Genomic DNA, 16,150 nt, shown 5'->3' on the forward strand with positions numbered 1-16,150 from the left:
TTGATATTTTACTCGTTTTATACCACACAGACCTAAAATTAGACACTATATGGCAGTAAAAGCAGATACCTCAGAGCTCATTGTAATTTAATTCATTATAACGTATATTAGCAATAATTCATAATAATTATAGAGAGAAACACGAGCAGGCTTCCTTACTGTCCTTTGTCTGCTCTATCGTACTCAAGTTGCAGACATTCTCTGTGTATGTTTTATGCTTAACACGTGTTTATCCTATGTTCCAACACATTTTCCGAGCATTTATGAACTGTTGGGAATGATCCATAGCAATAACTTTTGTTAGTAAATGAGAGATGAAGTCATCATCACACTTCAATATCTCTATCATGAAAATTCTGCCTTTTTGCTAAGTCAGCATTGCAAATAAAACATCCACCCATCCATTTTCTACCGCTTGTCCCTTTCTTGATTGGTTTACCTTGGATGAATACAATTTAGAATAAAAATATAAATACATGTAAACTAGGACGTAAATGTCTCTATATTACATTACCCAGAAAGCTTAGCGTTGTAGACGGGAACAGGAGATTAGAGCTATGTATGTGTCAGTAGAGGAATAAAGAATTGATATATTGTTACATGGGAAACAAACTTGTTTTGATTAGACAGCGCCGCCCAGATATAAATTTAATCGGCCAAAATAATGATGATTGGCCAAAATGTGCATTGGACAAATGTGTGAGGCCGTGCATAATTTGCAGGGATTTGTTGATTTGCGTACATTTTTGCGGTCGCGGCATCGCAAATTTCTGCATTCAATAATAGTTAATGTTAGTCGCTCAACGTTGTCAAAACGCTAGCATTTAATGATAGTAACGCATGTGTGTGTGTGTTACGTGTGCCGTAGATTATGAGTTTAAGACGGCCCTCTAGGCCAGCGTTTTTCAACCTTTTTCGAGCCAAGGCACATTTTTTTTCATTGAAAAAATCCTGAAGCACACCACAAGCAGAAATCATTAAAAAAACTAAACTCAGGAGCCGATATTGACAGTAAAAAGTTGTTCTCACAATTGTTGAATATGAATTTAAACCATAACCAAGCATGCATCACTATAGCTCTTTTCTCAAAGTAGGTGTGCTGTCACGACATGTCACATCACGCTGTGACTTATTTTGACTTTTTTAGTGTTTTACTGTGTGTAGTGTTTTAGTTCTTGTCTTGTGCTCCTATTTTTTGGTGTTTTTTCCTGTTTTGTTGGTATTTTCTTTAGCAGTTTCACGTCTTCCTTGAGCGCTATTCTCCACACCGGCTTTGTTTTCGCAATCAAGACTATTTAAGTTGTGTGTACCCTTTCCTTCTTTGTGGGGACATTGTTGATTGTCATGTCATGTACGGATGTATCAATCCAATCCAAAACAATATTAAAAACAAAATTAAAAACAATATTAAAAACGATATTAAAAACAATATTAAAAAACAGTATTATGCTACACCAATGACTGAATAAAAACAAAGAATAAATGAATAGAAAACCAATACAGAAACAATATAAAAAATAAATATGATTAAAAAAGATTTTAAAGGGTAAAACCAATTAAAACAGTAAAATAGACATCAAAATGTATTAAAAAAAACACAGAGGACAACAGAGGACAGAAGACCACACAACTCACGTAGTGTTAAAAGCCAAAGAATAAAAGTGGGTCTTAAGACGAGACTTAAAACACTCCACTGTGGAAGCAGTTTGAACATGGAGGGGCAGAGTGTTCCAGAGTTTAGGGCCGACCACAGAGAAGGCCCTGTCTCCCCTGGTTTTAAGTCTGGTCCTGGGCACTACGAGCTGGAGCTGGCTCTCGGACCTCAGAGCGCGCGCAGGAGTGTACATTTGGATGAGGTCCGAGAAATACTGAGGTGCCAGTCCATGTAAAGCTTTAAAAACAAACAGCAAGGATTTAAAATCAATTCTAAAATGAACAGGGAGCCAGTGCAAACTCCGAATAATTGGGGTTCCTGGCCCCTGTTAAAAGTCGTGCTGCCGCGTTCTGGACTAACTGCAACCTGGAGAGAGCTTTTTGGCTAATGCCAGCATAAAGTGCATTGCAGTAGTCCAGGCGACTTGAAATAAAAGCATGCACGACTTGTTCAAAAAGGTTAAAAGATAAAAATGGTTTTACCTTTGCTAAAAGACGAAGATGATAAAAACACAATTTTAAAACGCCATTGACTTGTTTGTCAAATTTAAAATCGCTGTCTATAGTGACGCCAAGGCTGGTGACTTTGGGACGCACATCATTTTGCAATGGTCCCAAGTCAGTGAGGGCCGGACCAAAAACTGAAATTTACGTTTTTCCCTCATTCATTATTAAAAAATTCTGGGCTAACCAAGCCTTGACATCACATAGACAGTTGAGAAGGGGTGTCAGGGGGCCGTGGCCTTTTGAAATTGGCATATAAATTTGTACTTTGATGTACTTTGTGGACGCCGTCTGCTCCACATGCTGTAAGTCTTTGCTGTCGTCCAGCATTCTGTTTTTGTTTACTTTGCAGCCAGTTTAGTTTTAGTTTCGTTTTGCATAGCCTTCAATGCCTTTTCTTAGGGGCACTCACCTTTTGTTTATTTTTGGTTTAAGCATTAGATACCTTTTTACCTGCACGCTGCCTCCAGCTGTCTGCATATTGTGATCACGACACGACGTGTTTCCGACATCTACAAAGCAATTAGTTACCTGCTGCCACCTACTGATATGGAAGAGTATTACATGGTTACTCTGCCGAGCTGTAGACCAGTGTTTTTCAACCACTGTGCCGTGGCACACTAGTGTGCCGTGAGATACAGTTTGGTGTGCCGTGGGAGATTATCTAATTTCACCTATTTGGGTTAAAAATATTTTTTGCAAACCAGTAATTATAATCTGCAAATTATGTGTTTTGTTGAGTGTCGGTGTTGTCTAGAGCTCGGCAGAGTAACCGTGTAATACTCTTCCATATCAGCCGGTAGCTAATTGTTTTGTAGATGTCGGAAACAGCGGGAGGCAGTGTGCAGGTAAAAAGTGATCTAATGCTTAAACCAAAAATAAACAAAAGGTGAGTGCCCCTAAGAAAAGGCAGTGAAACTTAGGGAACGCTATGCAGAACGAAACTGGCTACAAAGTAAACAAAAACAGAATGCTGGACGACAGCAAAGACTTACTGTGGAGCAAAGACGGCGTCCACAATGTACATCCGAACATGACATGACAATCAACAATGTCCACACAAAGAAGGATAAAAACAACTGAAATATTCTTGATTGCTAAAACAAAGTAGATGCGGGAAATATCGCTCAAAGGAAGACATGAAACTGCTACAGGAAAATACCAAAAAAAGAGAAAAAGCCACCAAAATAGGAGCGCAAGACAAGAACTAAAACACTACACACAGGAAAACAGCAAAAAAGTCAAAATAAGTCACGGCGTGATGTGACAGGTGGTGACAGTACACCTACTTTGAGACAAGAGCTATAGTGATGCATGCTTGGTTATGCTTTAAAGTCATATCCAACAATTGCGACAACGGCTTTTTACTGTCAACTGAGTTTCGTTTTTTTATGATTTCTGCTGGTGGTGTGCCTCCGCATTTTTCAAAAAAGGTTGAAAAACACTGCTCTAGACAGTACCGACACTCAAAAACGCACATTATTTACGGATTATAATTACTTCTGGCAAAAAAATATTTTTAACCCAATTAGGTGAAATTACATAATCTCCCACAGCACACCAGACTGTATTTCACGGCACACTAGTGTGCCGCGGCACAGTGGTTGAAAAACACTGCCCTAGGCAGCTGCCTACAGTATCTCTGACATGCAGTACATCGGCTTTAATAGTTTACCGGTAAATGGTATTTGTTGAAAATTGTGATTACCGGAGAGCCTACGAGATGGTGTGTTCTGATTGGATCCCACCATCTTGGATCAGGTTACATTTAAAGTCAATGGGTTGATGCTTTTGACTGCTTTGGTGCTTAAAGTTTATTTGATTGTTTCTGGCCACTTAGAGGCAGTAGCAGCAAACTTGAAACAAGGGGCTGATAATATTTAGTAGCAGTTTTATTACAGTAGCCATCATTTTATATGAGTCATCATTACTATTCCTGGTTGAACCAACATCAATATTTAACTTTGACTGGAGGCATTTGTTCTTCTGCGGCCGCAAAACTTGATATTTACCATTTTGGAACATAACTCTACACTTTTACGATCTGGAAAAAGTACAAAATGTCAACCTGCGAGTCCAATAACAATTTTTTCGAAGCGTTTTTTTAACCCATTTATAAGTCCTAAGGGGTACATTACAGTCAATACCAACATTTAGGATAATTGGATGAAGAATAAATGACTCCACTTTATGACTTAATTCCTTTCTATTTTATCTCACATCCTTTCATTGCATTTTAATGATTTGCAGCATCCTCCTATTACTCCGGAATAGTATCCCACTCCTCCGCTGTGTTCCTGTTGTATTCTCAGGCTTCACACCACACACGCACACACACCTGCTTTCCCAGTGTGGCCCCCCTGTGAATGGGGAGTGCAGAACAGAGGTTGGCAGCGGCGTGCGGGGCTGCGGATGTTTCTGCGAGAGGCTTATAAATCCCCCTGATGCTCCTGATATGGAGGACAATGGCTATGCGTGCAGAGTGGGAGCTCTCTTTTAAAGCCTCATTGAACCTGAATTCACTCCACTGCTCTTTAATGAGGTCACACAGCAGGCCGCCGGCTGTATTTCATCGCCGTGTTCAGCCATAATAATCGTGAGCAGAGTGACCTGTACCACCTGGAAAAGGTTCAAAACTTGTGAGCTTCTTATCGGGATGTGACAAGGCAAACAGTATTAATCAGAGAACATTCCACGGGCTCGTCTCCTTATCCTATTGCATTGAACTTGGGGTTAATTGCTGCGCTTGAAGCGGCGAGCAGGCCACCAAAGTTGAAAAATAAATAAAAAAATAAAAAATTGAGGCCATGAATGCATGGGAACAGACATATTTTCTATGTGTTTTGGTCACAGGAAAAAGTAAATAATTCAAATGTGTCCTAATTCTTTCCTTGTGTGATGCAACAGCTTGGTCTATTGTCTCTTTGACGGTTTGTTCATCGGTTTGATGACAACCACTTTATGCTTGTTTTAAGCTTGGACGAGGAAGTCCAGAAAAAAAAAAAAGGTAAGGAACCTGCCTTTCCTAACCTTAAATTGAATGAAACCCCTTATAATGCCATTGCTAATTGATGCTTAAAGTTGATACTATATGTAATTGCATGCAATACATATTTGTTTCTGTCGCAATAGAAATAATGAATACATTTTGTAAGAAAAGATCAAGTTCTTTATGAACGCATGTTAGTTCAAGGCTTTTGCGGGCCACGGTAAATGATACGACAGGCCAGTTTGACACCTTGCTTTAAAGCAGGGGTGTCAAACTCATTTTAGCTCAGGGGCCGCATGGTTGGAAAATCTGTGCACACGCGGGCCGTACTATTAAAATCATGGCATTAAAACAAAAAAATAAGGACAACTTCAGATTGTTTTTTTTGTCTTACTTTGGCCAAAAATAGACCAAACACATTCTGAAAATATTACAATAAAAATATAGAAAAATATACCGGCAGCAGTAAAGTTTAGATCCATGAAGGAAAGAAGAAAGTGAATGAATGTTTATAACTGAATACATTTACATATGCATCAAAATGTGTTTTCTTTTGTATTATTTTTTTAATTAATTAAGTAACGTTTATGACAACCTTTTTCCAAAACACAATACAGAATGTGAGATATAACAGGACAATGCATACATTTATCATTTGTTTTCAAAACGGTTTACAAAAAAGTGGGATCCAAAATTTTTTACTGTGGGACCCCATTTTTATGATCTGATGGGGTCCCTGGGACCCCAATTTGAAAATTCTTAGCGCCAACACTGATGGAGTATTGGTGCACGCAAAACAGCAGCAGGCGGCTGTGGCCTGCGGGCCGGTTCTAATACTAATCAAATATGACCCCGGGGGCCATGGATTATTCATTCGCGGGCTGGATCTGGCCCACGGGCCTTGACTTTGAGACCTCTGCTTTAAAGTGTTGGTGACACAATTATTAAAGTTTTAATCACGATCTTGGATGCTACTATTTTAATTCCCCGCCCCCCACAAAAACAAAAAAAAACATCAAAAATGGATACAGAGAGCTAAAGGCATCATGTAATGAAAAAAAGCTGAAATATTAAAAGATTTGTATTTAAATTAGTGCCGATTCAAATGATTTGTTTTCCCCAATCAGATTAGTCATAATTCATCACAGGTTATTACTTGCCTACTTAATAAAAATTGACTTAAAAAAGACACCCCCCCCCCTGCGATGAGGTTGGGACTTGTCCAGGGTGTACCCCGCAGCTGGGATAGGCTCCAGCACCCCCCGCGGCCCCAAGAGGGACAAGCGGTAGAAAATGGATGGATAAAAAAAGACCCTAATATTTTGGCACAAATGCAATTTTATTGCCGAAATGTCATTCAGGAACATTTTAAAAATGTTTGACTTGAATACACATCAATTATTTGCTCAAAACTTGGTAGCGGAAACTCACACGTGTTATGGCCGGCTTGCCCCTCCTTTTTCAAACCCCACGGCGGAGCGGTAAATTAATTTTCCAAAACAAAAGAAACTATAGTGCAAACTAAAGAACATCTCGTTGAAGAAACTCTCAAATATGTTGATGAAAATGCTGCCCCTGGCTTTTTGGCAGGGCATTGCAACTGCCACACTATTGCCACACGCCAAAGAGTTACAACAGGATCAGGACATTGCCCGAAAGGCCGATGTAGCATAATGAAGCCTTTACACTAGGGCCTGATCGGGTGTTGTTCTGGCTTCATGGGGGCCATTGTGGTTTTTTTTGTGTGTTTGGGTGTGTCTGTCTTCTTCTTAAAATTTCGGAGTGTTTTTTAAATTTTTTTTGTTGACGGATGTGGATTGGGTGATCGGTTGTTTCGTTTTTGGTTTATGCGAGTCGCACGTTTTTTGTTTTTTTCTGTTAGGCGGGGTCCTTGACCTTCTGTTTGGGCTTTGTGCTGTGGGGTTTGTATCAGTGGGTTGGTGCAGGGGCAGCGCAGCCTTTTTGTTTGGTGTGGGGGCTGTGGCTTGGTTGTTTGGGCGGTGGTGTGTCTCTTGTTTGCGTGTTGGCGTTTGGGGTGAATCGCGGACTGGTGCTGGTTGTGTCCGTCTGTTTCTCTGTCTTCCCCTCCATTTATCTGCATTTTTTTGTAATTTAAGTATTCATTACATTTATGTATTGTTGCATTTGAAGCAATTATATGGTTGATAATTAAGGTAATTATTATAATTATTATTCACTATCAATAGTGTTATTTTCTATTGGTATTTTTATTGCTCCGTTTGTAGTGCAAAAATGTTAATTGTCATTTCTGTGTTATTAATATCTACTTCAGTAACTGGTTCTTTAGTATAATTTTTTCGTATCATATCTGTACATCAGTGACGTGCAGTCACTGGAGGCAGGTGAGGCAGGGCCTCAGCTGCCATCATGGAAAGAAAAAAAATGTAAATAGAAAACAAAAAAATTAAATTGTTATATGTATCCAGTGAATATACTATAAAGTTATTTTCCATTTAACTTAACCAGTTTTAGATAATTTTTATTCAAAATCGCTGAATTTTCACATTTGCCGTTCAAATACTGAGAAGAGACTTGCTGTGATCAGCAGCCAGTTGAGGCACGTCACTCAGTTGTGCCTCAACATGGATTGCGGACTCGGCTAACTGCTGGCCTGCTGTGCAGTGAGACCGTATTGCTATATGAACTATATTATACATTTCCATAGTTTAGTTAGCTTAGGTATATAATGTACAGTGTATTTTGTCAACAACTGTATATGTGTAAGTATTTCTTGTGCTGAGCAATCATAAAACGCCTGCGAAGACGCCCTGGCTGAGGCTCGCAGTAATCCCGCCTCCTGGTGGTAGAGAATGCACCCCCGCCGTAGAATGCACCCCCTGACGGGAGTGTTATATCAACTAAAGCCCACACTTAAACTTTCCACGTGCAAAATTGAATCTATTTAAAAAAGTTATTTAATAAGAAGCCAAAAAGTGCAAAAACAACAATGTTCGTGTTGGAGGAGTTGTGAATGACTGCTGGGCCACAACATTAGGTACACCTGCAGACTGCAGCACGGATTTCATATTTCAGTCCGGCCGCGCCAAACATTAAATACATCCATTTGATAAAGTCAAATACAAATAAGGCAACAAGAGAAGTATACCACACTTATCTTTTGTAAATCAATTATGTACAGCAGAAATATGGGCATCTACATCAACAATATGATTTGCCTTAGTGGCTGGACAGGACATGTCAAAAAAATAAATAAATAATACTTAGGGCCCCCCGCGATCCCAAAACGGACAAGCGGTAGAAAATGGATGGATGGACTTAAGTCCTGATTTACTAAGATCCAAATACCACGCGCTAAACAGATTATGCCATCCATGAAGTAAAATGTACTATTAGGCGTGTTTTTTTTAGGAGATTTACTAATACTGCATGCGCAATTGAAAAGTGGTGCAGACCGCCTTATTTAAAATGTAGATTTTGTGTGTACTATACGGGCATCACCACATAGACACTCATTTACTGCACATTCATGTTATCATGAATGTGCAGTACATGTTTTCAAACATGCAGGAGACATGTATCACTTTTTATGGGCATTTTAGAAGAGCAGTCGTGCATCTATATTGACAGCGCATTTTTTTTATATGCCGCTGAAGATGCGCTCATTGGTGAGAGGCTGCACTTACTCTGGTCAAAACGCAAAAAAATGCGTTCTTAAAGAAGTTTTTTTCATATAAGAAATATTTTAATCATTTAAATTCTATGTGAACAAAAACTAACATCAATAATAAAAATACTAAATGACACCAAAACTCATCAATGAAATTTGTTTTATTAAGCCCTTTAAGTCCTCTAGCAGCTATAAAACTATAAAAGGAAATTGAGTAGACGATATGTGTAACATTTTATTTTATTTTATTTTTGACCATCCAAAATGTTGACACACACACACACATAGACGGAGGATTTTTGTCTGTTCATCGACTTTCTGTGCAGCACGAGCACTGATCCTGCAGCCGTGTGTGGAACTGTCAGTTTGCACAACCTTTCCGAGGTGCTAAATAAAATGCAAAATAGTGCTCGCAAAACAGTGATAAGTTTTGATAAATCACATTGCGTGTGCTAAATTAGATTTGCATTTTCTCCTCCGAGTATTGTGGGCGTTCTGGTGATCAGCATATATTTTACATATTAATGAAAAAAGAGACGCAAAATGGATTGCACGCCTTATTCTGCTCACTTAACAGACGCAATCCTCTTTGCACACCTTTAGTAGATCAGCTTGGCGTGTGCTATCAAGTTTGCACATGTTTTAGTACACATAAACCTTTAGTAAATAAGTCCCTTACTGTACTGTTGTTTAGTTGGTTGTTTTAGTTGGTTGTTTTTGTTTGACCTTGAATGAAGGAAATTAAAAAAAATGTTTAAAACAAAACAATCAACATACTAGTGGTATTAATGCTTGCTGAGCAGTTTGTTCCTTGTGACCGTTACAACATTAGTTGTGTTGCTGCCATGTTCTCATGGGCAGCTACAATGTCCTTCTCACTTTCTCATGCAATCCAAACCATTAATACTGTTGAAAACATCATTTGTTACAAGTTTTGACATTTCAAAAAATAAAAGCCTTCGTCCAATCATCGCCTGCTTGAAATTAACGCTTTGTCCTTGCGGTTTAGGTACACAAAAGGTTGTATGGCCTTTTGCTTTGGCATTCACACAACAGGTCTGAAATGTGTTTTCATGCCAAATAACACATTTTAAGTTGTAGGAAATTTACTTTTACGGTTCTGCAACTGTTAAAAGGCAAATGAATCATTTCAGAGACGGACTGTTCTTAGTAAAAAATATTTTTGTGTGCAAACAAACTCTTACCTGCTGACAGTTTCGGCTGTTTTTTCTGCACACGGGAATCGTTTTTACTAATTTTGAAAGACGACATGACGAACACAATCAATGGATGTTCTTGGTGAGTCATAATAATAAACCCTATGACTAAAACCAAAACTTTTACATGACTTCAACCACATCTTGTTCGCCATATCATTATTTCAGTTGCTTGCTCTGCTAGATAACCAGTTAGTTGGTTTTGGGTGGAGGATGGTGTGGCTGTAGTTATCTGACATGGTTTCATAACAAACTTGCTAGGGCGAGGCCCTTATCTAAAAAATTTAAGAGCGGACCAGTATGTTTGTTGTAATCACATCAAACATATGCAATTAAGTAGGAGAGAATCTCTGGTATGTTCATCCTGCCCGGGGCTCGAATTTACAGTAGGTCCGCCCAATGAAAGTGCGAGACCTCTAGACATTGAGCTTAAAGCCCAAGCTGTCAACTTTGATGTCCAGTGTGACCTCTTAAAGCGGGGGTCGGCAACCCAAAATGTTGAAAGAGCCATATTGGACCAAAAATACAAAAAAGTAATCTGTCTGGAGCCGCAAAAAATTAAGACTTATAAGTGTTATAATGAAGACAACACATGACGTATGTGGCTAATAAGCTATATTAGCCTACTATCAAAATGACTGTGTCGCAGGCTGACTTAAATATTCGTTGACAGAAATGTTGAAATACAATATTTATTCTACACATTTTTACAACATTGGAAAACATTAGTAAAACTTCTCAGTGGGTGAGATAACTCCGGGAAATGACTTAGATTGGCCAAAGGTATAGATGTGTGTGTCCAAGTTAAAGGAAACGGCAGGCTGTCTTCTTCTAATGGATTTATTACAATCTTTGGCAAGCTGGGCAACATTTACTGTGGTCTGGAACAACATGGCACACTCACAACTATCAGAAATGCAGCCGATTATACATACGGATAATGTGTCATGAGACATGCACATATAAATTAACATAAGTAAATGAAATTAAATGAGCTCAAATATACCTACAAATGAGGCATAATGGTGTAATATGTACATACAGCTAGCCTAAATAGCATGTTAGGATCAATCAACTTGCAGTCATGCAGTGACCAAATGTGCCTGATTAGGACTCCATAACAAGATAATAATATGAACAAAGCTCACCTTTGTGCATTCACGCACAGTATAAAACGTTTGGTGGACAAAACGAGACAAAGGAGTGGCATAAAACAGGGTCTTTCAGTGGCAGCGTCGGAGAAAGTTTTACATGTAAACAAACTGTTGACTCACAGTCCACACAACGGTGAGTTCAGGGGCCGCTGAAATTAGTAGGACAAAACAGCGCTCGCCAAATACGCTCCTCAGTGAAGCATAAACACAAACATAATAAACTGTGGGCTTTCAAACAATTAGGAAGGTCTGTGTCGTGTTTGTCCGCCTACAGAAACCATATTACAACAAAAAATATACATTTTTCACTCCATTTTTTTTCCATTTCCATACATTTTTGAAAAAAGCTCCATAGAGCCACCAGGGCACCGCTCAAGAGCCGCTTGTGGGGTTGCTGACCCCCGTCTTAAAGTGTGAGGAGAGCGGTGTATCCACTTGGCCTTAGTGCAGCAAATAATTAATTATGTGATATTTATTTGCCTTTACAGGCACAACATTAATGATCTCTAATACAAATGCTGTATCTCATATGCCGCTTTTACAAAGATAATTAGACAAACGTTTTGATTGACATGGTAAAGAGTCGTTTACAAAGCAGTAATAGTTTTCTTTTGTGCTACTGCTAAATTGCATGTAGGCTTATTACTACATGCAATTGCATGTATTTTGACTTAAATATTATCTGATCATGCAACAAACGTCATATTAACATATATTATTTTTTATTTATTTTTTTAAATAAAATAAATATCTGCTTGGCAAAATATAATAAATGCATACTTAGTACTGTGAAAAGTTTAAAAAAAAAACCAATCTGAATATCAATTTTTTCCATTTGATTTAATTATTATTAATCTAAATTATAAATTGTGATTGATCCTGATTCATCCAAATTCAAAATTGAGTTTAATCCCAATTTCTGTCAAAGAAGATTTGCGTCAGCCTGGCATGGTGTCAGGCAGGTGGCTGTTGCAAACAAAACAAAAACCTGTGCAAGCAGGTATTTACATCAAATCCAAATACCGCACCCGCCTGACAGATAAGAACGTGCAGTCTAATATGGCTAATATAGACACTTACATCATGTGTTGCTTTCATTATAAGACTTATATACGGCTTTTACAGTTTTGCGGCTCCTGACAGATTTGTTTTTTGTATTTCTGGTCCGATATGGCTTCTTTAACATTTTTGGTTGCTCAAGAAAGCACCTTAACCACTGAGCTTTCTATTTCATGGGGGGAAATCTCAGGCAGGTAAATAACTGAACGACGGTCTTTTACTAATTTACAAATCAAACAAGTTCACTATAGTTTTGTTTTATTTAAAATCTTAATTATTGAGGTGAAAGGTGGGGTTTAATGAGCTAAATTACAGTCTGGTAAAATATCTTGTGTACAAGGCCGCCTTGCCCTAAACGCAGAATATGCTCTGTGCATGCGTTGGGCGCCGCGACCCGTGGGGGGCTCGTTTTGCGTGAAAAGGCACATGTAAAAATGGCAATTAATAAATGCCAGGGTGCCTTATTTGACATTTTACAAACAAATGTACAGTACAGGCCAAAAGTTTGGACACATGACTATTTACATTGTAGATTGTCACTAAAAGCATCAAAACTGAAAACATGTTTTATATTCTAGTTTCTTCAAAATAGCCACCCTTTGCTCTGATTAAGGTTTTGCACACTCTTGGCATTCTCTCAATGAGCTTCAAGAGGTAGTCACCAGAAAGGGTGTTCATTTCACTGGTGTCATAGTGTTGATGCCTTCAGGGACAATCTACAATGTCATGAAAATAATGAAAACGCATTGAAATGAGAAGGTGTGTCCAAACTTTTGGCCTGTACTGTATTTTTAGCCGCTTGCTGCTCTGTAACCGATAATAACATAATGGCAAATTTTCCCCCTGCATTCTCGGTGACTATCATGGTGCAGTGCAATGACGCGTGTCTTGCAGAGCTGAGGTTACTGGATTAAAATCCTTGTCGCAATTGTTGTAGAAAGATCAAAGTACCAGTATAATGGAAATACAAGTTGACTTTATATGCTTTATATGCTTAATTGTGTTTCACTGTATCCATTAAATCCAAGTGTATTGACAGTCTGCAAAGTATGTGAAAATACTGTCTAAACATCACCAAATGCCACAAATTTACCCGGCCATTTTGAATATTCCGCTATTTCCGTAGATTCGGGGTCGAATTAAGTCACTGTCGTACCGCTTCTGCACTCTGACTATATCAGCAGATCAGTCGTACTGGAAATATGCAAAAAATGGAAAGAGATGTGTTGTTTATCATTCACAATCCTTATGTAAGACAAGAACACATAATCTTGGCTTTTTTTATGCATTCAAAATTGTAAATAAATAGCTAACAATTGAGTCAATAGATCAAGGGTCCTCTATTGCGCCCATAAAACCCTCTAAAAAACATCCAGAAACCGCCAACAATATTCCATTTACATGGCGTGACCTGAAAATTAACCAAATACGAGCAGTAGTGTTTTTGTAAGCGCTAACGCAGACTGACTATTTTAGCGGCACATTGATAGCAGTGAGCTAATGCTATTGCTGACACACTAACCTGGCGGCTGCTTCTGCTTTGTCTCAAACTTGCTAAAAATAAGTTGTAGATTATAATTCATGCATCTCTCGCCTGGTAGTAGACAAATGTGGCCATGGACCGAGAGGTTGTTCAACTTTGACGTTCTCTGGGATGGCAAAAAATACGCTCTTTGTGGCAACCTTTTTTAACCCCTCATGAGGATCGTGGTTGTTGGTCAGCATCCCAGCGAGAGTGGAAATTGTACAGTAAGTGTTTGTTTTATTATGGTTTATTATGGTGAGGTTGTATGTTTATCACCTAGCAATGCTGATGACGCTAAAGTGTTTCAATAAACTGCAGTCATTTAGCACTCAGCTTCTAAAACTTATTGCTCATCTTCCTTGAACTCGGGCTCAAAAACATAAGGTCCTGAATAATAATTTGTTGGATCACGTGACTGGTTTGCTCATTATCTTCCCAAAATGTTCTCTGGAATCTCTGTGATATTTTTAATATTTTGATCATACCTATTTACTCACAAACTTTGTAATTGTTTGTTGTCATAAATCAGATAAATATGATAATAGCTTCAATATAGAGGCAACTTGTTTTTCCATTCTTCCGGTACTCTAATACATTTATCAGAACCAGAATTAGAACCAGCTGTATTGGCCAAGCCTGGTTAACAAACAAGGAACTTAATTTAGTAGACTGTACTCTCTTTGTTCAATGTAAGAAATAAAATAAAATAAAAACGTTAAAATTTGTGTTTTGCGCTAAAAATAAATATTCCTTTGCCATTAATTTGTTTCAGTACAAAACAATCAAATCAAATTCAAGTTTTATTTTAAAAAGTATAAAAGACAGCACACATAAATAAAGTAAATGTGGAAAAAAAATGTTGTAATGGGGAGAGGGCTTGAAATAAAATTCTGCTTGGGGCCCCAATTTAGCCTGGTCAGGCCTGATCAGGGATATTCGACTAAGTTATTTTGGGAGCCACATTTCTAGAAAGCTGAGGACCGAGGGGCCAAACCTCTCCCTTCACTGCAATTCTTATTTTGTATATTCCTGGGGGAACCAACGTCCCCCTACCAATGGCAACGCTCTGTTGTTTTTAAGGACCTACTGCAAGAAAGCTAGTTAAATATCACAGTGCTCTAGTGTTTTTGAGAATCTGTTGCAAAAATTTGAGTGTCTAGCAAGTTTTTTTTCAACTCGACTATCAAGCCAGTCTGGTGTCAATCCTGGGCCAGTTGAATATTAAAAGTGTGATGCTGCTTATGCTTTGCTCTGTAATAATAAATAACATTTATTTATTCTAATTCAATTTGATGATTTTATTTTGTATTGGTTACTATATTAGAAAAATCATGCTGTGATCAGGGTGAGATTTGACAAATACCATGGTCAAAAATTGGTTGTCCAAGAGAAACTTTGAAAAGCTGAAATCATGAGTATCCTAGTACTAAATAAATTAAATTACTTTGAGCAACGCAATGAATTTCCAGAACAACAAAAGCTACAATTGAGCTATAACTATGTATCACTTTGATAATCAGCATGATTTTGTAACTGTCACGGTTGGGTCGCATGTTTATGAGTGGGTCGTTTTCCCAGGATGCAGACGGAAACTGGATACGCAAATACAAGATACCGGTAAAAGAGACGTGTGCCGATCGCACAGGGAGCTAAGGCAAAAACTTAGCACAGGAATCATGAGCAAAGAAGAAGGAATTCATCCAACGTAACTTGTTGCATACAGCAAATAAGGAAGCCAGACTGAGTGTGGCAAACAACGGGAAATAAGTAGCTCTCTGATTAGTGCCTAGGAGCAGGTGAGCATCCCGAACAATAACCACAGGCAGGTGACAACAATCTGTAGTCATGGCAACTAAAACACAAACCCAGGGGGCTCAAAAACAGGAACTGAGGGAGTCCAAAACTAATGAAGAGTCCACATTTGTATTAATATCATGAAGTTTAGCATATTAAGCAATTAATATGCTATTTTTTAATATGTTTATTGTTTAATATGCTATTGTTTAAAATATATGAAAACATATATATAAAAAAAACACCACATTTTCAACCACGACCAGGGTTCAAACCCAAGATCTTTAGCTTTGCACTACTAATGGAGCCACCTGAAGTAATGGAGGAAATTTTGCATTCATATTTTATTAACTGACAGAGCATAGCCAGGAATACGTTTGGGGTAAAATATTAATAGGAGCGCTTTGTCATTCAATAAATTACATTTTAATGTGCTCAATCATGCAAAATGCCCCCCCTGGCACCCACCGATCGCCAAGTCCTACGCAGAGCACGTGTTCTGACTGACGCGACGACAGAATTATACCGACAGCGTTTCACATCCATTTCATTCAATTTAAAGCAACATTAGTTACATCAGTATGATTTCATGTCAATGGTATGTTG

General features: G+C 38.3%; 1 protein-coding gene across 2 annotated transcripts in view; it reads left to right on the forward strand.

Annotated features, from left to right (window-relative positions):
* Positions 1-16,150, forward strand: part of ackr3a (atypical chemokine receptor 3a) — a 79,915-nt gene that overhangs the window by 46,709 nt on the left and 17,056 nt on the right. The gene's annotated exons all lie outside the window — the stretch shown is intronic.

This window comes from Entelurus aequoreus, linkage group LG14, assembly GCF_033978785.1.
Source record: "Entelurus aequoreus isolate RoL-2023_Sb linkage group LG14, RoL_Eaeq_v1.1, whole genome shotgun sequence".
NCBI classification, from domain to species: domain Eukaryota; kingdom Metazoa; phylum Chordata; class Actinopteri; order Syngnathiformes; family Syngnathidae; genus Entelurus; species Entelurus aequoreus.